Source organism: Triticum urartu, chromosome 2A (assembly GCF_056163025.1).
Source record: "Triticum urartu cultivar PI428250 chromosome 2A, HENAU_Tu73, whole genome shotgun sequence".
NCBI classification, from domain to species: Eukaryota; Viridiplantae; Streptophyta; class Magnoliopsida; order Poales; family Poaceae; genus Triticum; species Triticum urartu.
This window is the reverse complement of record NC_141874.1, coordinates 17,259,017-17,285,139: the sequence shown is the minus strand read 5'-3', so window position 1 is coordinate 17,285,139 and position 26,123 is coordinate 17,259,017. Positions and strand designations below refer to the sequence as shown.

At 45.7% G+C, this 26,123-nt stretch overlaps 1 pseudogene across 1 annotated transcript; it reads right to left on the bottom strand.

Annotated features, from left to right (window-relative positions):
- Nucleotides 1-20,795: 20,795 nt before the first annotated feature.
- On the bottom strand, nt 20,796-25,632 carry LOC147982967 (syn-copalyl diphosphate synthase, chloroplastic-like; annotated as a pseudogene). Its single transcript, XR_015615541.1, has 14 exons — nt 25,463-25,632; nt 25,068-25,150; nt 24,630-24,960; nt 24,338-24,521; nt 24,009-24,229; nt 23,718-23,838; nt 23,441-23,553; nt 23,083-23,315; nt 22,863-22,977; nt 22,405-22,503; nt 22,127-22,300; nt 21,957-22,041; nt 21,397-21,603; nt 20,796-21,292 (listed from the first exon to the last, which is right to left on the bottom strand). The product of XR_015615541.1 is annotated as a syn-copalyl diphosphate synthase, chloroplastic-like (transcript).
- Nucleotides 25,633-26,123: the final 491 nt, after the last annotated feature.

The following is a 26,123-nucleotide window of genomic DNA, read 5'->3' as shown; positions in this document are numbered from 1 at the left end:
AGAAAACACACCGACAAATAGCAAAGTCATATACAAGACCAAAGCTATGTGCAGTCGTGGAAAAAAATGCCCAAGGCGATTAGATCTGCGATCGACAAACGGCAACAACTATCATATCGACACCAACAATTTCATGACGCCACATGGACGACGAGGTTCTTCAATAACAATGCCTTTAGAAAGGGAGCGACATTCCTAGGTTTTCACCGTGAAGAATCAGTGTGGGCAGTATCCGAGGAATGCCTTCAACAAGGTAACGATGTAAAAACATCGCCAATGCCAGGTATAGCCACTTGGGTCTGTCCTATGATTTCGCCTCAGAGCTCGAGACCGGGTGCTCGCAGCACCACCATCAAAGTCATGCATGTGTTGTCACCACCACTTTTCCGTGATCCCAGCAGCTACATGCGATGCAACCGCCGCCACTGCACCACCATCCCCCCTGCATCATGTCGTTGTCCATAATTTGTATCTCAACACTGAAGTCATCTACCGGATTAGTAGAGATGAACCCTCCTAAAGTCCTTTCGATGACCACGATGTCATGGAGCTGTAGGAAGTCGCTGCAGTATATGCAATCATCACCATCCGCCCGATCAGATTTGGATAACCACCACCAAGCCATGGACCGTAGAGCCACCGCTCGGCCACCACATGCATGGAATCATCCGAGGCCTCGTGCCAGATCTGCCAGATCTGATATGCAGCGCCACCGCCAAACATCACCCATGCTCGTTGGCTATCCAGCACAAGGGGACTCGAGCGATTGGCAGAATACCGAGGTTGATCCCCAACCCAACCAACAAACAGGCCCCTGTGTGCTTTGACATTTAAATAACTTGTATGTCATATTCAAGATTGGACTCCTAGGTCGACCCCCCGCGTGGGCGACACGAGAGGACCAAAACCCTAGCCGCTGGAACCATCTCCCTCCCCTCCTTCCCTCTATCGCCGCTGGTGGTCGACGCCGGGCAAAGCCTGTGCGTGCGACAATGGCTCGTGGGGGTGTTGCTCCTGATCTGATCTACTGGAGCGGCGACTAGATCCCACTGGCTGTGTTGGTGGTGCCAGCGGGGACTGGAGGAGGGCGGTGCGGCTAGGCGTGGTCGGTGGCGGCGGCCATGCTAGGTCTGGATCTCGGGGCGGCGGCCCTGGCCGGTGAGGTCCAGATCGTCATCGAGTGAACAGCGCGGAGATGTCCATGTCCAAGGGGGAGCAGCTCCAGCTGTCCGGTGGCTTTGACTCCAGTTCCTGCTCGATTCGGAGACAGTGAATAGCGTGTTTGGGATCCTTACTAATGTCTCATCCGGCATGGCATGGTGGGGTGGTGGCCCTCCCTCCAAGCTCTAGTGGTGGTGCACTCCGGCAGTGGCCAGAGCGTCAGGCCTCCCATAGTGGCAGTGCGACTGTGGATGGTCGCCGGATCTGGGCGGACAGATCCGGGTCTTTAAATGTGGTCCGGTAGATGCACAGTTGTTGGTTGAAATCTCGCAGGGATGTTCTGGGTGAAGATCTTGTCTTCAGCCGGCGGCCAAAGCCAGTGATTGAGACACAATGACGATGTTTTCTTCTTGAAGGCATCATCGAGGTGAAGCTCCCATCTCCTCCCGGTACCTCGGGGGAAACTCTTGATTAGCTAATCGGATGATGGGGCCCCCTTGTGCCGTTCTTCCCTTGGGGTTTTCATTCTTGGAGGTGTGCATCGGCTTTAGGGTCCAGTGGGACATTTCTGCGGTGGAGCGGCGTTCCATGTGACACATCGACGATGTGGCGATGCAGGTTCTCGGCGAAGGTTGTGTCAAGCTGGGCGCGTGTAGGGAGGTGGCATTGTCTAGCATCGTGGCGAGGTCGACGACTGGCCTGCCAAGGTCAATGCATCGTTATCTATCCTGAAAATGGATCGGTGGAAGACGATGGCGACTGCTAAGAGTCTGTTGGACGGGTTTGTGCTCCAGACCTGCCGTTAGGCGGCTTGGTTGAGAGCCCCAGTTTTAGATATTGGGCTTTGGTGTGAGGGCTGGGCAGGGGCCTCCGACCATGTGCACCTCCTTCATCAACTTGATAGGAGTAGCGCCAGATGTTTCCAGGAAGGTGGCCTCATACTTATTTATATATTACTTTGTAAGGTCTTGGTGAATAATTAATAAAATGCATGTGTCCACCGCTCGATGCAGAAGCCGAGGGTCATCCCCTTTAAAAAAATCAACTAATATTCCATATTGTTTGATCCATAAGTCTGTGACAAATGTAGTTTAGTTTTTATAAAAACTGGCTAGATAATCATTTTGAGTACTGTACTCACTCTATATACTATCAATGTTAAAATATGCTTTAATTATACTTTTTTTAATTATTCTATGTCTCCTCCCATGTTGACAACATGGTCCAGGCGAAAATGACCAGTGTAGGACGGGCTACATGGAGGCCGTTAAAAAGAACATTTCCACAGTGCAATAGAATTGAAACAAATTGCACATACAGAAATACATGTGTAAGACATTTGAGAAAATTTTCATAACAATATACTTTCATAGCGGCGTAGAAATAAAAAGAAAGACACATAAAGAAAATGGGCCAATTTGTTTGTTGGGCCAGAATTGTTTTTGCATAGCTTGCAAATCATAATATTTTTGAATGAAAATTTACAGACCTGCAGATCGCAAATATGTACTCCCCTTGTCTCATAATATAAGACGTTTTTGCAAGCTATGCTAACTTGAAGAAACGTCTTATGTTATGGGACCTAACTTGCAAATACGGCTTATATTATGGGACAGAGGGAGTATAATTAAGTTTTCACAGGATTTTTATCATCACATGTGGAAAATGAGCCACATTGACTACAACCCATTTAAGCTCGACAAGCATGATATGCTAGAAGATATTAAATCTCTTAATACTATCTAGAGGTTAATCAGATCCAGTGGCTACGACAGCCGGTGGACGACACTAGGTCGCGGGTTTGACCTACAGTATCCACCATTTTTCATATCAATTTATCCCTTTGTGTTGTTCATTGACAGGTGGAACCCAGCGATCAAAGTGGCGTTGGGTGCTTGATTACGATATTTGGTTATTCTACAAAAATGAAGCCCCTTCCTGTCAGTGACAGTGGGCCAAGCCGCCACGCATGTACATACAAAAAGAAGTTGCACCGTATTCAGTGGCAGAGTCAGGGGGATCAGCAGGGGCCCTGGCCCCCACTAACATTGTTGTATTAAGCCTAATATGCATGCTAATAGATGATCCAAGGTTGCTAAAGTGGTGTATTTTTATGAGCTGGCTCTCCCTAACAAGGTTTTACTACACTGGGCCCTCCTCATCCTATATTCATGGCTCCGCCACTGACCGTATTTGTATCCAAAAGAGACAAGTTTGAGCACCATTTAATGTACTTCTTAAATTTTGGTATCAAGATGGTTGTGCTGTGAAACTTGATGTATCACGGGTGTACTCCCTCTGTCCTAAAATTCTTGTCTTAGATTCCGCTAGATACGAATGTATCTAATACTAAAACGTGACTTGATAAATCCATATTTAGACAAATTTAAGACAAGAATTTTAGGACAGAGGGAGTACTTGGCACTATGGAAAAATGAGCAGCTCCCATGTACAAGTGGATCTAGGCAACCGATTTTTGCCCACTAAGGTATTTAGGACTAATCATGATTAGCACAAAAGCAAAATTACCCGTTGTTATTTTAAATCTTATGGAGTGTACCGAAGCACATCTTAAAATGCATGGAAAATATTGGCAGACAATGACGCTGGCCCAAGAACCTTACATGCAGTTCCAGCCAATCTCAGTGCGAAACCACGGCTTCCACTTGCAGCACAGGGAGAACTCAGATGTCAAAGAGCATGCGTTGAAGAATACGCAGAACTGGCTGTAATTTTTTCGCTGTCGTCATGTTTGACTGGCCCAAGTCACAAATGACATTGATAGGTTCAAATAACTGTCTATCCCAAGAAGATTTTTCCAGCCATCACGTTTAATTTACTGGTCCAAGTCATCGATACACATGTCACGTTTCTTAGCTCATATAGGAATGGCTTCAAATAACTGACTGTCTTTAGCAGTGACCTCAACTGCACTGGAAATCTTTCTCAAAGAAAAGAAGTGCACCGCAAAGATAACGGTTTAATCAGTCATGTGTGGCGTACTTAATACGGGGCACTCCCTTCTCTAACTATTTCCTTTCATGCATCCACAACAAAACAACTCAAGAAAACATTATAAAATGCAAAATCGAATCATGTGCTATATATGTGTAAACAAATTGAATAGTGTGTTAATTCTTATTTCAGTTTAGTATCTACATTTTTGTAATTGTTGGATGACAATGAGAAACGTCGTGGTTTAGCACCGAAGTTTTCATGGACCTTTATCTTAGAGCATCTACAACCACGGTAGGCAAATCCGGATCCCTGCACGTTCACAGACGCGCCCGCGGACAGTGACCGAGCTAGCGTGCCTCGAATTTTACCATTTGCAACCATAAACTCTATTTAAAAAACACGAAACACATGCAAGCACATGCAAGTCGATCATTTTGGATGTTTAGTCCGTGTTGGGTCAGTGGTGCTGTGGGTTTAGTCTCACCTCGCCGGGCGAGGAGCGACGTGACCGGCTTCAATAGTCGTGTCGTCTATAAGCAGTAAGTTTCGGTCATCACTGCACCATTTCCGAAGGATATGGATTATCACTGTGAATCTTCTCTGCTTATCAACAAAGAAGATTTATAGTGACAGTCCATATGCCTCATAAAGCGAGCATTGGTGGCTGTCCGACTCTTTTTTAATCATTTCATCAAGCTCTATCGTTCCATACTGCTCATCCAACAAACCCTTGTAATCCTTCGTTCTGCCTACGAAAAAATCACCGAAAAAAATCTGGTCGGACAATGTGAGGAACACATAGAGGGCAGGGTGCAATCTGAGGCAAGGGTGGCGACAGAGCTAGGAGATGTTTGATGCGGAGGTGGGGAAGAGAGGAGAGGACCAAGTGAAATTGGGTAGGTTGGAGCGAAGATTTGGTGTAATTTTTGTTGGGGTTGGGCTATCAGGTTCGACGTGGTAGACGCGCACGGTCACGCCCGACTCGCCCTGCATCCCCACAGATTTGGGCTGGATATAAGGGGTGCCGGTCAGCCCGACCATTTGAGGCCGGTGTGGACAAACAAACAAACATACACATTTTTATCTCCGTGCATTGCAAACGGGCAGTGGAAAATCCACGCGATGGAAGTTTTGAAACATGTGCGGTGACCGATCTGCATTAGTCGGTCCTGTTGTAGTTTTCTTGTGGTACTATGCGAATGTAAATCAATGTTTTAAATAGCGGGCTATGGCATTTAGCTGCAACCCTTAAAAATAGCTATACCTGGGCTATAGCGGGCTATAGCAGAGCTATAGTGGCAAATTGTACATGAAATTATTTAGCGGCAACACCCTCAAATAGCTATAGCCGGCTATTTAAAACTATTATGTAAATCAATTGTAATGTAAGAGCATTTACAGCCAGAGTTAACAAATCTGGCCACCTAAATGACCGCGGACGGTTGCCGGACAGTATTCAGGCGTATCCGTTTTGAACCCCTATTTGTTTGTCTGGTCATTGCATGTGATTCATGGAGATGAAGAGAGAGAGAAAGAAAATAAAAAATAAAGAAATATAAAAGGTGGTCCAGGGCGCGTCTGGTCTTGTCCGCGAGCCCTCCCTACATTTGGTGTCAATACGAGGATTCACGGACTGTTCGAATATATAGGGATGATATGAAGAATCTGGTTGGGTCATTTTTTTCTTCTCTCTTTTGTCTAGTCACTGACGCATATAACAAGAATGTTGAGCGGCTTCAAGATATTTCATGCGACTGCTCGGCAGCACATCATTCACCATTATAACAAGTTCATTTAACAAACTAATAGTAATAGGTGGTATATACGACTTGTCTATGCAGAGGCCGGGGAGTCCCCCTTTTCGAAAAAAAAATATACGATTTGTCGGTTCTCTCTGCCGATGTATTCCGCATTTCTGATTGCAAAGATCAGAACAAGTCAAGTCTCGTCAACTGACAGCAGCGCGGTGGCTGACAGGTAGCTCAGTGTTCTACAATTTCATAACTTGGTCCGTGTGGAAGGAATGATGGCCATAATTAATTGGCATCAACGACTATTATTACAACTTTTTTTATTACCCTAGGTCCATTATATTGAACTAAACCAATGTTTTCTCAAACCCCTCTGTTTCACATAGTACGACGAAGTTTATTCTACTCCAAACGCAACAAATCTCTCTATTAGTTGTAGTATCTGTACCAAACGCACAATTTGAAGTTTTTAAGTCACTGTGCTAATCCACTTCATAAAAATTAAAGTGAATTCCACTTTCCACCTCAAGTTTCACGTCTGAGTTTAGCGGAAGTTCTTAATTTTTACTCAATTTAGCCAAATATAAATATGTATCAAATTTTACCCCATTTTACTTTTCCCCAATTTTCCTGCTGACTGTACATTCCGTGTGTGTGGTTTATTTACTGTAATTCGGTGAATTTCATCAAAATCTCGCTAGAAATGAAAATCACGAGCATTATTTTGAACGACATAGACTACTCCTTTGGGATTAAGCGCAATATTCATAACTTCTCTATCCAAGAACCGGCCCCTTCAAATATTGGAAAAAAAACTCTATCAGGTTGATTTATGTGATGCCCATATTAATACTCCCTCCATCCATAAATAACTATCGCTCGAACGGATGCAGTGCTCGACACATTCGTTTGAGCGACAGTTATTTCCGAATGGTGTAAGTATTAATTTTGTGGCCTTTGGTCTTGCAAGAATTAGTATGGGTCATGCAGTTGAGTTGGAATCGACTAAGGCAAGGACTGCCGAACAGCTTGAATGAGGGTGATTTTTCCTACTTTTGATAGTTACATTCCAACTCGCTTATTCTCACCTCTTAATCAAAACAGAAAATATGCCTTGAAGCACAGGAGCAGCTTGCCTTCACACGGCTTGCCACCTGTTGTAAGGATCAAATTTTCTGAATAGTAACGTGTTGCAGTATTTAAAAGCTATAAGCTATTGCTTTTTCTACATGCATGGAGAATGGCAGACAGAGACGCTGGTACAACCATGCATTAGTTCAAGTGTTGCCAGAAAAACACAGAACCGTCAATCTTCAAAGTAATATGCCAAGGAAAAACCATAAGTCAAAAAGACATGAGTAGAAGATTCTCGCTCCAAGATTTTCCGGAGGCAACTCACCATTCACACGTCCAAGTCGAAGATGAGAGGGGCCCAAACATGCACTAAATCCAGCCGAGCAAATGGAAAACTATCTTGTTTCAACCACATAAAGGACAATGGAGAAACATGTGCACCTCCTTCATCAACTTGATAGGAGTAGTGCCAAATGTTGCCAGGAAGGTGGCTTCAGACTTATTAATATATTAGTTTGTATAAGGTCTCGGTGAATAATTAATGAAATGCCTATGTGCATTGCTTGATGCAGAGACCGAGTGTTATCCCCATTTTTGAGAAAAAAAATCAACTAATATTCAATATTGTTCGATCCATAAGTCTGTGACTAATGTAGTTTAGTTTTTTTTATAAAAACTGGCTAGATAATCATTTTGAGTACTGTACTCACTCTATATACTATCTATGTTAAAATATGCTTTAATGAGACTTTTTTATTCTATGTCTTTTCCCATGCTGACAACACGGTCCAGGCAAATATGACCAGTGTTGAATTACTTGTGATGCCTCTGAATTACTTGTGATCACATTGAGAAAGACTTGCAAAGATGATGATCATCTTTTACAGAAAACAATTTCTGTAAACACGTCAGTAACTTTGCTAGTTTGCTGGGTTTTGTCTCCGACCATTGTGTCGTGATGAATTTGCAGGTACCCCGAGAGGCCCTTGAGTTTGCCGGAATGTCGATTAACTTCTGTTCCGGCAATTACTCCATATGTCCTATTTTCAACAAAGGTCATGCTGGAATTTTCCGTGAATTTTAGCATGACTTTGCTAAAAATAGGACATATGGGGTACTTGCGACTAATGCATCGGCCGGGGTATCTTAGTACTTAGTTAAGTAGGATCAACTGCCCCGCCATTCTTGCTGCATTAAACCATAGGTGGCAATAGAGCCAAGTGATTAGGCCCAACTTAGAATTCTCCTTAGAATCGATAAACCCTAGATGATAAACCCAACATAGGTGGCAATAGAGCCAAGTGATTAGTGCCAAGTGATTAGGCCCAACCTAGGGTGCCTTGGCATCGATAAACCCTAAATGATGAAAACTTAACTTAGCATTTAGGGTGCCTCGGCGTCGACAAACCCTAAATGATGAAACCTTGGCTTTTATGGTGCCTCGGTGTCGTGATGAGAACCTAAATGATGTACGCTTAGGCTTTTAGGGTGCCTCGGCGTCGACAAACCCTAAATGATAAAAGCTTAGCTTTTAGGATGCCTCGGTGTCGACAAACCCTGTATGATGAGACCATGATCTTGTTCCTTGACAATAACCAACTTTTTGACCAATTTTTTTTTCCTATTTAGAGCGAAACATGGCCCATAACATGAGGCCGGCGGTTCGGGCAGCAAGCAATTCTGGGAGCTGTCCCAGGAGATGGAGGACGCCGCGGAAGACACCGATCCTGACTACACAAGCCCTAGTAGCGTCGGGGATGACACCACTGATGGTGCCGCCGAGGATGCCACCATTGATGATGGCGGCGCACGCACAGATGGCAGCCAACCGAAGAGGCAACGGAAGGACCGGCGCCCGAGCGTGCTCGGCACCATCAAGGAGGAATTTACTGAAGTGAACTCCGACGAGCATCCGACGGCGCCCAAAGAAGTAGTCAAGGGGTACTCGGTTCAGCTCGGGTGCATTCTCCGGAGCACCGTCTCGATCAACACCGAGAACCTAAGGCATAAGGACCGAGGGATGAATTTGCGCAGCCTCCTCTTCAGGAAGCTGCACGAACGATACAAGTTCCCCGCTGACTTTGCAAACACACGCCTCTCAGGGAATAAAGTGAACGATGCCGCCCTCACGAGGATGAGCACGGCCCTGTCTACTTGGAGAAGCACGGTGAAGGCAATGATTGAAAAAGGTGATAGTTATGAGAAGATCAAGGCGAAATATCCTTTGATGAGCGAAGATGACTACAAGGAGTTTAAGATCAAGTGCGAGAGCAGCGCAACCTCCGAATCAAGTCAGTGGGGGAAAGAAATGCGGCAGTTGAACTTAGGGGTCCACCAACTCGGTCCCGGCGGTTACAGAGTGGCGGAGCCTATATGGGACAAGGAGGACGCGGAGTGTGCCGAGCAAGGCCTACCGCCCCGCTTCGAGAAATACCGTGACAAGCAGACCAGGAACTTTCTCAGGGCTCGGTACAAGGAGGACCCGGTAACAAAGGAGCTTACCACGGATCCGAAGACCAGGGCGCTTGAGCTTGTTATGGTAAGGAATACACCCCCGCGTAATTAGCTCCATATGGTTGCTTTCTAATTAATCCCCAATATTTCTAAATGGTTCAGTTCCTTCCACAGGACAATGAAAGCAGTAGCGCGGGGTCGTCTCAGAGCTCCCCTTTCGACACCCCTTTAAATAGGGCGTTGAACGTAATGAAAAACAAGGATAAGCTCAGTAAGCCGACGTCAGCTGGTCGTGTGGCCGGCAAAGGCTTGTCCACAAAATGGTCTTCATACTATACCGCTGGTGGGCGAAAGGAGAAAAAGACCAGCTCGGAAAGCCAGTCGCGCGAGGTTGAAGCACTCAAGGCACAAGTGGCGCGGATTCTGGAGATTGTCCAAGAGCAAGTGCAACAACAACTGGGAACGACGCTCAACGCCATGGTGCCTACGTTGATTCATGGGCTGACGACGTGGATTGCGGGCGGCCAACAGGGGCCTCCCCCGGTTCCCAGCTTCACGGCCAGCAACTCGCACAACGCGCAGGCGGCGCCATAGGTGTCTCTGGCGGAGGCGGTATTCGTGTCTCCGGCGCCGGCACGGGCATTGGAGATTAATGCACCCGGGTGTATGCCGGCCGGCACCTCGCCAGCAAGCAGCCCCTCCGTCAGTTGCACGCCCGCCGTTGGCGGTGCCTCGACATTAGCCGAGCTCGACGGCATCACGGTAACTAAGCCACACGGCCGATGACTTCATCTCCTTGCCTTTGACGGGGCATCCCTGACGCCCTACATGTTTTCGCAGGGCGCCGCCGACGTCCCTTGCACTCTCCTGCACTTCGTGGGCGGCGAGTTGGTCGATGTCGCCAAGGGTAGAATCGTTCAACCGGGCAACCCTGTGTTCCACGGTAATCCGATGCCACCCATAGTGTATAGGGTTGAACTGGTTCGGTTGCTGCCAGGCTGCGACGAGCTGTTACCTCCGATTCGACCCGATGGGGCCGACGAAGATGATGAGATGACCCTCAGCGCCTGTGTAAGCTGACCCCTGCTTTGGCCGAAGAGCCAGATTCGTTTGGGGGCGGGGGACACGACTCCACAGACAAGACCGCCAGTCGTGCCGGCGCCAAGCCATGGCAAGAACGCCGCAACGCTACCGGACATGCCGAACATCCCTATGGCACAGGATCCGGACAACGACGACAATGACGATGGTACATTTACCAACGTCGATAAGTACTTTGCCCAACATGGGTACGGTGGCGAGTTCTGCGGGCCTCCTTCTCAAGAACCCAACCAAGACGACCGCGATCTAGCTGGTACGACGGAGAAATCCAATTGCAACAGGCATCATCTGGCGTTTAGTTCTCAGGAGACGCCTCCAGCTGCCGCCTTCACCGAGCCTCAGATAGCTGAGGCGCGAAATATTATCAGCCCCAACACGCTCAAGAAGGCGGTCTGTGAGCAGAACTCGGTCCCATTACAGCAGATCAAGAAGAAGGGATGGAAACGAAAGACTAAAAAGGGCGCCGGTGCGAGCCAGCCGGCACCGAGTACGATCCGTGCTCAGGACGGGCCACCTTCACCTAAGGATATCTCGAGGAGGGTGCATGTGGCGGGTAGGGAGATGCTACCGACAAATATGCTCAATGCTGCAACCGGTGCTATGCGGAGTCTGCATGACTGTGTTCTTTCTTTGGAGAAGCGGCGTCTCAGAGAGAATGATGTGGCATACCCGGTTTTCGTGGCCAAGGTGCCAGAGGGCAAGGGCTTTGTGGATGGCGCCATCGGGGGTACGATCGTCCTGCGGTTTGATGACATCTTTGCTATGTTTAACCTTCATCCGCTGCACTACACCTTCGTTCGGCTGTTTTCGCTGAGTATGGAGATGCGGATCATTAGAGACAAGACCCCGGACATCGTGATAGTCGACCCCTTCTACATGCGTGCCAAGCTCTTGGGCAGCGCTGGGGACCGCCAAGTCGCGAGTTCATACCTCGAAGGCGTCATTCTGGCAAACCCAGATAAGAATAACTTCCTCGTGCCTTACTTTCCCGAGTAAGTCATCCCCTAACCGCCCCGTAACATATGATTTCTTAGATTTCGATCGTTCTTTTTTTCTAACATTCCGTGTTCTGTGCAGTGACACACATTGCACACTCATCCTCTTAAGCCCGAAATATTCCATGGCCATGTATTTCGACCCGAACCGTGACTCCAAGATAGACTACATAGATATCAAGAAAGTTCTTGATGATGTTCTCCCCGGCTACGCCAAATCTGGAGCCACCTTCACCAGGCCAGTTCGTAGGTACAGCAGGCACATGTTCGCCCACAATACGACGTTCTCCTGCGTCAAACAGCCACCTGGCGGTCAGAAGGATGCCTACTACGCCCTCCATCATATGCGGGCGATCGTACGGGACCATCATCACCTTCTGCTACCAGACAATCTCAAAGATTGGGTCGCGAGCTTGTCGGCAATCCAGGACGCGGACATCAGACAAGAATTCTTTCGCATCCAATCGGAGTTTGCGGAAATCATCCATCAAGATGTCCTTCATACCTCGGGGCAGTTCTACCTCAGATATCAACCGTCCAACAGTGAGATAGACACAACGCTACAAATGCAGGCTGACAACGCCCGCGATTTCATGACCATCACGACAGACGGCGGCTTCATCCACGCTCCGGTCCCATGAGTCGAGTCGAAAGTAGTGATGCTATGTGTAGTTCTGAAACATTGATTGGCTCATGTTGTAATTAAACTTTAATGAATTGTATGTCTCTTTGGTTTGGACAGTCGTTCAACTTAGATGTAATCGATGCTATTTATTAGCAGGACCATGAATCGTGATATTAATGTCTTGCTTTTCTCTTCCGATCCTTTTGTTGCATACTTATATATTGCTTATGTATTGTCTGTTGTTTGTCTTGTGCATAGAGATGCCGTCGTATGTCGTGTACAAGGGTAAGGTTCCCGGAGTCTACGATGACTGGGAGGAGTGTCGGAGACAGGTTCACCGTTTCAGCGGTAACAGTTACAAAGGGTACACCACTAGGGCGGAGGCAGAATCTAGATACGCCCGCTATCTAGCGGGAGAGAGGAGGGAGCGTTGGAGGAACTGGATGAAGACCAGTTTCATCGCGATGATGCTCATCGTGATGACCACAGCTCTCTTCTATGTGATGGTAGTTTAGATAATCGATATCGACTTGTAATGTGAAGACAAACTCGCTACTCGCGGTCTCGAGACTTGTAATGTTCTATCTTTGTTCGGTCTTTTGAATTCGGAGACTAATATGATGAATTGTATTCGAGACTAATCTTCTATTGTATTCGATGAATCTGCTGTTGCTGTGTGGTGCTGTCTATATTCTGTCCAATAATATATTTTGTAACCTGTGAAAAAATCAGAAAAGTAAAAATAAATAAAACCTAATATTCATACTAATGGCGCATCACCTCAAAGTGCGCCATTAGTATGCCAGAGGATACTAATGGCGCATCACCCCATAGTGCGTCATTAGTATGCCAAAGCACATGGATAAATATGGCCCCCTGGGAGGCATACTAATGGCGCATGTTGGTCTATATTAATGGCGCACGGCGTGGTGCGCCATTAGTATACCAGATACTAATGGCACACCAGTGGTGCGCCATTAGTATATAATACTAGTGGCGTGGTACTAGTGGCGCACCAGTAGTGCGCCATTAGTAGGCAAAACTGGTGCGCCACTAGTAGGCCTTTTCCTAGTAGTGAACTGGAGAAAGTTTCAACAAGAAAGTTGTGCGTCTCGTCGAAACGATCGATTTTGATATAAAGATCGTCCCAATCCGAGGTCTTATGCAAAAGTTAGAGCCCGCACAGTGCGACCCTCCAGTGAGCAAAATATGATGTCCGGAACCAGACACATATGTGGGTATGTCTGATGAGCTGCGTGAATAATTAGCTGTTTTGCACGAGCGATTTGACCTTCGGGATGACCTCTGATGAGAAAACGTTCAACATGAAAGTTGTTCGTCTCGTCGAAGCGGTCAATATTTCTTTTGGGCTCGTTTCCATCCGAGGTCGTTTACCACCTCAAAAAAGACCCACAATGTGCAGCCAATTTTAGACCGAACAGTTTTGGAAAGTTCGGACAAAACCAATCCGAATTTGACTAGGGTTTTGGACGTGAATCCAAGCCTTTTCCTTGCACGGGAAGTCCAGCCCCCTCTTATATACCTAAAGGGTGACGGCCGATTGAACAACACACAATCGATCAAATAATATACCACCTTTTATCTTTTATGTTTTCTCCTTAACCCTAGTTCTTCTTCTTCCTCATTCTTCGTTCGTTCTTCTTCATTGCAGGGCGGCGAACCTCGAGGCCCTAGGGGCGATCAGGTCGACTTAGGGCAACCCATAGCCACCGCGCGCCCTGACGGGGTCCCTCCCGGGTGTGTGGGGTTTCGGGTCCTCAAAAGCGCCCGCCGGATTGTCTTGCGTACCGCACTTCCGGCCGGGTCTCCTTCGACGTGAGCTGCGGTGCATCACCCCCGGCGTCGAGGGTACACGGTGACGTGTTCGTGTGTGAACAGATGCATCAAAAATAAATTATCTATACAAAGATTTAACAATTATCTACATTCATCCATACTTCTTTGCATCCATCTATGCCTTCATGCATACATACATACATCCATCTATATATTGATACATAACAAAAACTACCAAAAAAATTACTACAAAAAAAGATCATGCATCAATCCATGCATTAATACATACATATATACATTCATACATCCATGAATCCATCAATCCTGGCATCCATATAAAAATCCATGCATCCATACATACACTCATGAATAAATACAAGATCGGGGAGGGGGGATGAAGCTCACTGAGAGGGGGAGGTGGTGCCGGCGGGGTTGGGGAGGGGGGCACCGGCGGGGTCGGGGGGCGCTGGTGGGTCGGGAGGCGCCGTTTGGGCGGGGGCCACCTGTGGGGAGGGCGCCGGTGGGGCGGGGGTCGCCTGTGGGAGGGCACCGGTTGGGTCGGGAGGCACCGGCCGGGGGAGGGGGGGGGGGTGGGGGGGCGCCGGTGAGAAAGAGAGATAAGTGAGAGAGAGAAAAGACCGCGCGGGGGGTTAAGTGTTCGCCAACCTTTACTGAGTGTCTGTCGGTGTGGCTCTTGGTAAAGGTACGAGACCTAGATCTAGGTTTTACACCTTTTCCGAGAGAAACGCTCGGCAAAGGATAAAGCACACTCGAAAATGGCAAACATACCAAGAGAGGCACTCAGAAATGAAACTTCTCCTTCATCCAATCAAGGCATAGGCATGCCACAAGGACATCACAAATGATTCCCCATGCCGTTACCCGGCATGATTTCATGTGCCGCCTTGCTGGTGTGCAATTCCCGGCGATGAAACGCTAGCAGAGCAATACATTTCTCGAATATTGCACGCGTCCCCGAAAAATGCGAGGCTGTGGCACGTGCCATGCGGTTGCCCCCTCTTAGAGCACAAGAAGTTTCGTGGCCAACGGAGCAACAGAACCAGCACTTCCTGCACAAACCGGACACGTTCCCTCTCGATACCCAGATGCTAGCTCGGAGACGCTGCGGTTTACAAGCGGCCTCAGGGGAGGCTTACTCGAAGCGCGTCCAAACTTTTACCACGCCTTACAGAGGCCCTATGATGACACTGTGCCAGATCCCGAGCAATCCTACCATCGTACGATTTTCCGAGGATTTCAACGCGGTTGCATTAGGAATGACACCGAGGTACTTTTGGTAACCCGGTGACAGGGCATGCCCCTCCCTCGTCTGTGCAAGGCGTAGGCATTCCACAAGGACATCACAGATGATTCCCCATGCCGCTACCGGGCATGATTTCATGTGCCACCTTGCTGATCTGCAATTCCCGGCGATGAAACCCTAGCAGAGCAATAAATTTCTCAAATATTGCGCGCATCCCCGAAAAATACGAGGCTGTGGCACGTGCCATGCGGTTGCCCCCTCTTAGAGCACGAGAAGTTTCGAGGCCAAGGGAGCAACAGGACCAGCACTTCTTGCACAAACCGGACATGTTCCCTCTCGATGCCGAGATACTAGCTCGGAGACGCTACGGTTTACAAGCGGACTCAGGGGAGGTTTACTCGAAACACGTCCAAACTTTTACCACACCCTACAGAGGCCCTGTGATGACACCGTGCCAGATCCCGAGCAATCCTACCATTGACATCACAAATAGTCCATCTCCTTAACAAGGGTGTAATGAATACCGAAGCTTACTGCATCTGAACTATCCCACTATTTAAACAGGTCTTGTTGCTTGTCTGTAGGCGAGGTGGGACTAAACTTTGATGGTGGCCTTATCTTTACAAAGAGCCACTCTCGGCAACTGCTCGTTTACCAAGAGCCACTCTCGGGTAGCCGAGAATAGCTTGTGGCAAAATTTAAAGAATCATGGTTTCTTTGTAGCTTGTGTATTTTGCATGAGAAAATTTGGAAATAGATGTAGTGGACAAATTACATTTTGCTCGCGGAAAAAAATATGTGCCGATAAATCCAAAAAAATACATCAGCCATCCATGCTCTCCACTTGAAGAATATACACGATGAATACAGATGATAAATCATACTCATCCTGGATATCCTTCAAATAGAGTGCAAGGAAGACTCATGCTTATAACAATCTAATAGATAAAGGTATTTAAGCAGGTGCAGGATTTGCTCAGGAGGCGATGTGGGACTAAACTTTGATGGTGGCCTTATCTTTACCGCTCTTGGCAACTGCTCGTTTACCGAGAGCCACTCTTGGGTAACAGCCACTCGAAGATTCTTAGTAATGAGAGAAAACCGAAGCTTACTTCGGTTGGACTATTGAACTATTTAAACATGTCATTTTGCTAGTTGGCAGGCGAGGTGGGACTAAATCTTTGCCAAGCGCCACTCTCGGTAAAGAGTTGCAACCGTAACCGTGCCGTTAGTCGACGCTGAATGTGCCATGTGGCAAAACTTTGCCGTGTGTGGCCAGATGGCCCTCGGCAAATAGTGGCTTTGCCGAGTGTAGCCTGTTTGCCGAGCAATACTGTCAGCATTGTCGTGTGTTTGCCGGCCTACTCCCATTGCCGAGTGTGACTCTCAGCATTCTTTATTTTGTTGAGTGCCCGTGTTGGCTCTCGCGAAGACGCCGACACCTGGCGTATACGAAAATTCCAGTAGTGGTGCATGCGTACATGGAATAAGTACAGAGAGTGGTGGCTGCCTAGTGCGTGCGTGGATCCAAGTAGCGGCGTGAGTTTAGATGACATAGGTGCTGGCCGTGTGCATTGCTAGCTAGAAGGATGCGGCAGCGAGCGGCGCGACAGAGGTAATCAGCGTTGCTGCGAGGCTTGGTCTGTTAAATCCTTTCAAGATATATAAATGCTTTTCTGTTTATAATTTTCAGTTAATTTTCTTGTCTGCTTGATTGCCATATTTGATTTACTTTTTCCATGGTATAGTTACGAGGATCTTCTGCAGGAAATGCCCCGATGGGGAGCTAGCGTGCATGATGCAATTATGTACTTCTACATTGCTTTTTCTTTATTGCTGCTATGTTCCTCTTCCTCTCTGTCAGGGTCATCCCATGAATATATTTTTCATATTTCTCAGCAAAATCAGGCGCTCAATACACACTGGTTAATCTAATACTAGCTATATTTTATTCATGTTGCAGAAAACGTAAATCCTTTGCAAGTCCAGTTGTACTCTTAGTTAGGATGGATTTTTGTTGCATATATCCTTGGAAGACTCGAAATATGTATATTTATATTCGCATACTTTTAACAATACTACTATCTGAGCTCTCCCTAACCAAAGACTAGCAAGATATATGGAGTAGTACAGCTGGGTCATTCAAATATTCCATGGCACATCACACTTCGCGCTATTTATTCATATTCCTTGCACAATACTATGGCATATATATTTCTAATCACTTCAGTTAGTAGTAGTTTTTTCTATACCATAAATGTCGTATGCCATATTTATTTTGTGATCTTGACCTTTAATCCACATTAACATAACCTGATTGTAAATTACTTTGTTTGATTCCATATCATCCCATGATTCACTCTTTATATTACCGTAACTGGTTACATATACCAACTTTGGTAATGGCCTACTATTCAGCTGCAAGTGAACTTGCCTATTTTACAAAACTCAAGTTTATCATGAAGATTCATTATTTTCTTCTTTTTGGATGGGAAATATTGCATGTGATGAAAATTAAGAGAATCAAGACAGAAAATATACAGATACCATGCAACCATCAAGAGAAGAAACTATCGTTATATTCTTTCGACAAGGGGAATATACTAATATCGCGACGATACCAGATACATCTAGCCTCTGCACCAACAAGATGTCTAAAGACATTTAGGATGCACACAGCCAAAAACAAAATAAAAAAGAGAAAAAAAAGCCCCGTCGCGGTGTACAACCATTCACAACAGAAGCACTCTAACCACCACCAAATACAACACATGTACTATGTACTAGGCTCTCCAAAAGCAACGCCTCCAAAAAAGAAACAACGCATAGGCTTTGTCGTCTCCCGATCGAAGATCTTGGGTTTTCACCTCGGAGAAAGACCGAGTTTACAAAACAGTGCCTTGAGAGAGGCCATTGCCAGGTACAACCAATGAAGGCCAGAACTTGGGTTTTCACCCTAGAAATCATGGCTCGGTACTCGAGGAGCACCACCAAAAATGCAGTCCACCTGTGTTGCCACACACACTTGCCACGACTGCGGCTGCAAGTCGTCGATCGCCCGACACACAAAAAGAACATGTGCCGCAGCGTCTTCAACACAACCAACACTCTCTGCCAAAAACAAACCTTTGATCGCATCTGCCATGTCTTTCTCCATCTCTGTCAATTCCATGAAAATCTATATGAAGACATGTCCCATGGTGACGACCAGAAGAGGAAGCTTCGCGCCTCGCCCAAAGAGGGTGCACACGACTGCATCAATTCCACTCTAGACATTCAGTAGCATCTTGTGACAAACTACGAACATCTCCTAGAGGAAGAACGGAACTCAACCGCCGTCCAATCGAGGAGGCAGATTTGGTCAATGGACGAGTTGCCATTTGAAGAATAGCAGGGCCAAAACCACCATTACTTTTGTCGATCCAGCAGTCCCCACACCGTCGGCCGACACCTAGCGATCGGATGGAGCGGGTCAACCTCTAGCCCAGACGAGCCCAACGTTCAGGCACGAGTGCCGCAAGACTCGCCGGTTTCAGCGCCGCCGCTGCAGGGCTTGGCTACACCTCTGCTTCTAGCCTGCAGCATCGCGCCCGCCGCTTCATCCACTTTGCCTCACAGCCGCGCGCTCGGCGAGCAGCCGATCCCGCCTAACGAACTCGTCAAGGAGCCGCCGCCGCCGCCATCCCGAAGACGAACGGTTCTGGCGTCCAAGGCGCAGCGGATCCTCCCACCAACCGAGGAGGGCGCGACAGAAGGCCTCGCCGCCACCTATCGCTGCACGGCCTTTGCCCATGGTGGCCACCGGCAGTGGCGAGGGAGAGATCGACGGAGAGAGCCCATGTGTTGACTAGGATTCCGCCGCCCGTGTTGCCCGAGCGGACGAGACGGGGGCAGTTACTATTTCTGTATTATATAACTATCGTTATATGGATCCAGCTCACACAAACTTCTCAATGGTCTACGGGGAATTTTATCTTTCTGATTATTACACATCATATTTATGTATCGAAAAGCAGAAGCGCCACTTGATCAATGTAGCCTGAAGAATATTTATATGAGTCGCATGTAATTATAACATAAAAATTATGGTGGATGGAGGAAAAGAGGGATATTGTAATGGCAAAGAAGAGACAATGATCGTTGTTGAACCTAGCATGTCTGCAAACAAGCAACATGTGGCGATGGACATTTTCTCTACCATATGAATGAGAGGTGGTTATTTGTTTTCACAAGTTTCTTATTTCCAACTTGTCATCCAATGCCATTGTCCATTGCTTTCTTCTTAAAAGTTTATTATTTAGTCTACCAGTGTGTTATGTATTTGAATGATTGTGTCCAGTATAAGGGTTAGTTTGTTGATAAATGAAATAGGCTGGTTTGGTGATTAAGAAAACTACACGATGAGGCAATGTGCATCACCAATAACCATCGTTGTGGCCATATATGTGAGTTAGGAAGAATAATATTAGAAACAATATTTATGGGAGTACAATCAGAGAGAAGGATTGATGACGGAGACTTCATTCGTGGTGAGCCAAAAATAGAACGATGGTGTAGATGGAGAAGAGACAACATGCATTTTCATGTGTGGTAACTCGGAGTTAAGCTTACACACGTCGTTTGAGCTATACTATTATTCCCGTTGCAACGCATGGGTAATTACCTAGTCTAGAACTAAATTTACAAAATTACCAATCCACACTGAGCATATCAATCTATGGATTACTCGCCCTAAATTTTTTCATTCCTACAACATATATTGGCCGCGGTTGGCGACCAGGCAAGGCCAATCCACAACGTTTCTATAACTTACCATATAAATGCAGGATTCCACACTAAGCATATCATCTTGGACTATATATCAATCAGTATATCCATTATAACAACACAACAAATTGGGCGCGGCCGGCCCGATAAAATGGGGCGAAACGTGAGGGGAAGGAGACACAACAAATATTCATAGCCCGCACTGAAAATATTCAGGCCTGAAAATACAGGCTTGAAACAAGGACGAAAATAGACCAATGGTTGTCCATTTAGCCCATGCCACACCTAGTACGTAACCAGTGGCGTGTCGAGACTCTGACATGCCACAAATAACATTCGCGGCTGGGCAGGCTGTTGGGCCCACACAGTTGTGGAGTAATTGCCTACTCGCACGCCACCAGTAATGCCATGGTGGTGGCGTACGAAATATGCCCACGCCACTAGTATTTCAAATTAATAGCGATGGCCTGGATTGAAATTGATGCGCCATCTTTTAAGATGTGTGTAAGCATTTCTGCATTAGTGTTATAGAAGAAAAAAAAAGAAACATGCACGCAGGACACTCACCCTGACTAGATCATTTTTTTTTTGCGTTCCAATGTGAGAGCTTTTATTCAACAAAAGAACTCCTAGCATCATCAGCCAAAAGGCTGGTGAGCAGGAAACAGGGTCTAGATCCGGTCCAACTTTCGGTGACCATCAGTATGCATGCATGTTTTGCACAAAGGTGGAACGGTACATTGGCTGATTTGTTTATATGTTGAACATCAAAAAAGGAAAAAGAGGAAGATAGCTTTCCAATTTCTATTGGTATAGGTGCTACAACAGAGAGGCTATTGTGACGAGTGTTCCAATCTATTGCCACACGCACATAACGTGCATGTTATTTGCTTTGTATTTTCCCGCGGTAGGTTACAGGGGATTGTACATGTATATTTATAACAGCCAACCTTTTTTGCGGGGTACAACTTAGACATGAATCATGTCGTTTGGAACCTTGTTTCCATTCTATCTAAATATTCACGTGCAGTCCTTGCAGGTTCGAAAAAAGGCTTGGACATGTAACATGACGGAACCCAGCACAAAAATGCTTAATAATTCTAATAAGGACAGAAGAGGGTTCTTCCTAAATGACATCCTGAAATATGACCTTTGCGATGTGGCTATCAACTGTTTCAGGTGAGCAATGAACCGAGTAATAGAAGCTTTTCACCACGTTGAGAAATGTCTGTCTGGTCTCTCTGTTAAGGCCATGGCAACCCCCATGAACACGCCAAGATAGTTCTTGCATCTCCAAATCCACTTGCCGGTGTAAGTCCTCTGTGTTCTCCATACGTGCCCCATTCTGTTTATCCCAATTGAACATTCTTTGGTTATAGTTTGATAAATCACATACAACTCAAAACAGAGGTACATGGATATATGAATTCAGTGCATATACACACGCACCTGAGCAAGACCTATTGTGGCAAGCTTGTGGCAGATGGAAGAGGTGAGCTGTTCGAGCTGGGAATAATCCCAAAGGTTCAGTTTATATTCATCTGAAATATTCCTTCCTGAACAAATCTCTATTGTGCGAACGAACAACAGAGCCGTATCTCCATCAACGGATCCATGGCTCTCCTTTCCAGTCCATGCCATGAGCCACTGCTTCCACTGTAGTTACCAAAGAAAATAGAGGTTCCGTCATTTCATATCTGGTAAAAGTTCAATATCATGGGTGGCAGCATAATCTCCGGATCGGTCCACCACCCCTTTCGACATAGGCATAGTGTCGGTCTATATGACTCTACTGTCGCCCATTTGTCGTTTTTTCTTCCTTTCTTTTTATCAGACTTTAGGTGATTGGCTGTGTGCATCTTAGTTATGCAGAGGCCGGGTGTTACTCATAATGCTTTGTATCTTCTTGATGCTACTTTTTGAGATAATAAAAGCGCCCTTTATCGAAAAAAAAAGTTCAATATCATATCAACAATGATATCTAAGTGTAGTGGTTTCTTGAATTTTACAGCTTTACGAAGACCGCCGGAAACATCGTCAAACGAAAGAAGGACAATAAGATCTTCAAGATTCTCTGTCGAGTACCATGGGCCCCTTCTATGAATTGCACACATGTTTTGCATCGATCATCACTAAAACCAGATTCCAGAGAGGGAAAACTTTGAGGCTGCGTACATACCCAATGTGTCGAAAGTGAGTTGTAACAGCCTCAGCAAGCACCGCCATACAAGCCCATGCTAGACGCTCTGCTGCTCGGCCAGGTTCGAAGATATTTGCTGAAGCTAAGAAGTAAGCGGTGAGCGCGCTCTTTGGAGTCCCACCATACCTCTGCAGATGGTTCCTGAAATACCACCTGCGCATATACTCTCAAGTCTCAAGTAAGAATCTAGTGGTCAATATGTTAGCTAGTGGATTGAATTTGAGGATAAAGAGATAGCAAAAATGTCTGTGACTTACTTTCTGAGGCCATTCCACTCAATTTGGGAGAGTCTTTGATATTCTCTGAAATCAGCCTTAGCCATTTTAAGGTACAGGTCGTTGCTCACAAGATTCATTCTGAAATGTTAAGTGTTAGAAACAAAGGTGTGACAAATATTTGGATACCATAAACTATGGAAGCTGCATTTAGAATTGGTCTAATGTCAAATGTTAGTTGAATACTACATAGGATGGTCATTACCGGGAGAGCCTCATTCCTCATCTTGTACATGAGAAGTTCCTGAATTTAAACTGATTTCATGGTTATTTTTTCTATGCACTCAATGTATCTCACTTTGCTGGATACATGAATCAAGTTTATGTTTAAAATATTGTGGCGTCTTAAATTGTCCCAAAAGATAAATATTTTCCTTTGGTTCATATAATGAAGAGTTATTCTAACTAATAAGGATACTTTGGTTATCTAACTTTTTTACCTATAGAGGACCTTGGCAATCCAAACATCGGTGTCGCCACCGTACTGATCCAGATACATCCTTGTTTCAATTCTGGCAAACTTGCTTTCCATGGGAAGTTCAATGTGTACCCAACCTGATTTCGCAGGAATAATTGCTCAATACTCTGTCCTAAACCATGGAAACTAAGTAGTAGGCCGATTGAGGCATACATAATTAAATTGAATGTGTTGGCATATACCTCGCCCGGCAGGTCCTTGGTGATGATCCACTTGTCGTATAACTTGTTGGAGGCTTGTCTCTCTTGGAGGAATGCACGGCAATAGCACCCGGCCCTTGCCAGGACATCGTCATCACCAGGGAACATGAACTGAGATGCACGGTAAGTGTTGTGCATTGGGGTAACAGAAGCGTGGTTGGTCTCCATGGGGAAGCAGGCGAACTTGCCATCCTTCTCAAAGTGCTTAAATACAGCTGCATTTAGATGCACATTAATAAAACACGATCCAGCATGGCATAGTAGCCATCCATGCCAAAGCGCTTCTCAAATGTTAGAATCTAGCTTCTATCAGAAATTTGACTAACAAAATATTAGTTACATGGAGTGACGTCGTAGCCATGCTGACGGAGGAGACGAAAACCCATGGCCGTGTCATCAATATCCGGGATTGGGCAGTGCACGTTATGAGCCAGTCCCTTATGAGTCCATCGCCTGTTCAAAGTGTAGATATACCCCTTGTCTCAAACTAGTACTCTATTAGTCTTAAAGGAAAACACTACTACTCTAGTAGCATTCCATTGTAAAAATACAATTAAATATTTAGACTTGTTAGGACATCATGTATTTTCCAATTAGATGGAAGTTGTTTACGTTACCTGTAAATAAACTCTAAGCACTGCTGAATTTCACTTGTGAAGTGCCTTGATATCCCCAGACGCAACAGCCGATCGACCACCCATAATTGCTCAAAAGTATCCATTGAGTGGCTACATGGCACTAGTAAGAAAAAGAGAATTTATGTGAATACCAACGTTAGTATTTGCCAATGTTGTTTTGGTATATTTTGCTTCGGTATTGGCCAATTGAAGGGGCTCCTTTCCTACCTAAGTTTGCATTCGATCATGTTAGTTGTATAAGAAGTAATGGTAGTGCTTTTAATTAATTACCTCCCCCGTCAAACTTTTTGATGAGCCTATCCAGGAACGCACGGCATTCCTTGTCGCCGGTGTAACTGAGGGCAGCAGCGGTGGCAGCAGGCGAGGAATGGAAGGAGCCATCCGGACACCGCAACCTGAGTAGCTTTTCCCAATCCAATTGTAAGTCTACCATTCCCTCAACGCTGAAGAGTAGGGTTGTTGGTATGGCGTGCAGCACATCCAGAGGTATCCTACAATTTAAGAGTGAGATTAATTATCGCTTAATTAATTATACATAGACTATTCAACTCAATGTATAAAACAAGGTTTATCACACGCATGTAGCTAGCCATGCATACTTAGAGAGCTTCAGATTCCTCTTGGCATATATCTCTTCTAAAGCAGGGTGATCATAAGGGATGTCCAAGTCCAGGTCCTTGGCCTTCTCTAGGAGTGCTGGGAAGTTGATCTCGAAGCCACATGGCATCCAGTCCTGTTCCTCTTCTAGCAACCTGCTCATATTTTCTTTGATAAATAACACACCTACAACAGAAAAGGTCCACTCTACATTAGATACTTGATCCTTCCTTGGAAATAAACAAGGTCAATCATTGATAAAAAACCAAAGAATCCAGCCATTAATCTTTTTACCCTTGTCACACAAGTTGTCGCTGTCAATGTTCCAAGACTTCACTGCCACCACACATGCCAAGGTGTTGATCATCCGATCTTGGACCATGAAGAAAGCAGGATCACCCCATGAACCATCGGGTAGTTGATTTTGAACAATCCAGTCGACGCATGAGGGGAATTGCGGTCCATCACCTCCGTCAAGGTTCTTGACAAGGGCGACCAACGCTGTGTCGTAGGCTGAAACATTCATTGACGTCTGATCATCACCCAATGACGCCAGAGCCGTTCTTATGGCATCGATCATCTGTCGCGTCTCACTCGGTTCATCCTTTTGGAACATCGCTATTTGCTTTTTGATCAGGGGTTAATACAGTAGTATATGTTTGTCAGCTTGTGCGCATGCAGTAGGTAACTATTCTGCTCCAAATGAGTTAATTCATATGTATATATGCTCACCGTGTGTTGTCTGTACTCATCAACTTTCCATTCACCCACTTCTGCCTCCGGACATGACGGGAATTTGCTAGTTAGCACGAACCCTAAATATCATACATGAGAAATGGAAAATAACAGTGTCATATGAAGTTAATACCGATTTAAATTATCAATTCAAGTACATTATCAGTATTAGATGCAGTATGAAAATTTTCTCCAGCCAGCCTAAAGGACTATATCAACATCACTCCATACCTTATGTGGAGAGAAAACAAGATTCATGGAAGGAATTATATTTATTTTACGATGTAACAAAAATTTCCATCAAAACAGTTTTTGATGTGAACGTGAGCGTGCTCAAACTCTTTCTCAACCATGCATGGATTCAGGTCAGGAGATTAATAGAACGTAATTACCACATCGTCGACGCTGAGAGTGCAGGTGCAGGGACAGTCGTCGCCATGGCTCGGCCGTCGGCTGGTCGAGCACTGGAATATGCCGGAATGCAGCAGTAAATGTCAGCATCCTCTACCTTCTCCGTCTCTCTTTCTTCCTCCCTTATGGCTGTTCTTTTTTTGGTGGGATATTGTCTCAGTGATGAGCTACTACTTGCCCCCATCATCGAGTATTTATAAAGGAAGGTGATGAATCATCCTTGGTAATTGACTAGTACTAGTAGTGAGTCAGACGGGCGAGAATTCCTTCATACTTCGGTAGCTGCACCACGACCACGACGGAAGGTACGTTAGCCTGCAGTCTTTCTTTTTTTGAGTTGGAGTAGTTACTAGTATAGATCGTGTATGAGATTGAGCGTGGGGAGACTTGTGTGAGATCTCGCATTAGGTGAGATTAATGAGATCGATTTTTTTTGTAAAATAATACATGTTCGAACATTCTCAAACTTTTAGACACACAACAATGTTTGATGTACAACCTTAAAAAGTTTCCTAATTCAACTTACATTAATGGAAAAAATCGGTTGTCAATAGTGTCAAAGTACTATTCATCCAAAGCTGTCTTTTTTGAATCTCTGAATGTACATCAAGTTTTGAGCTTTTTTTCAGAGTTGCAGACATA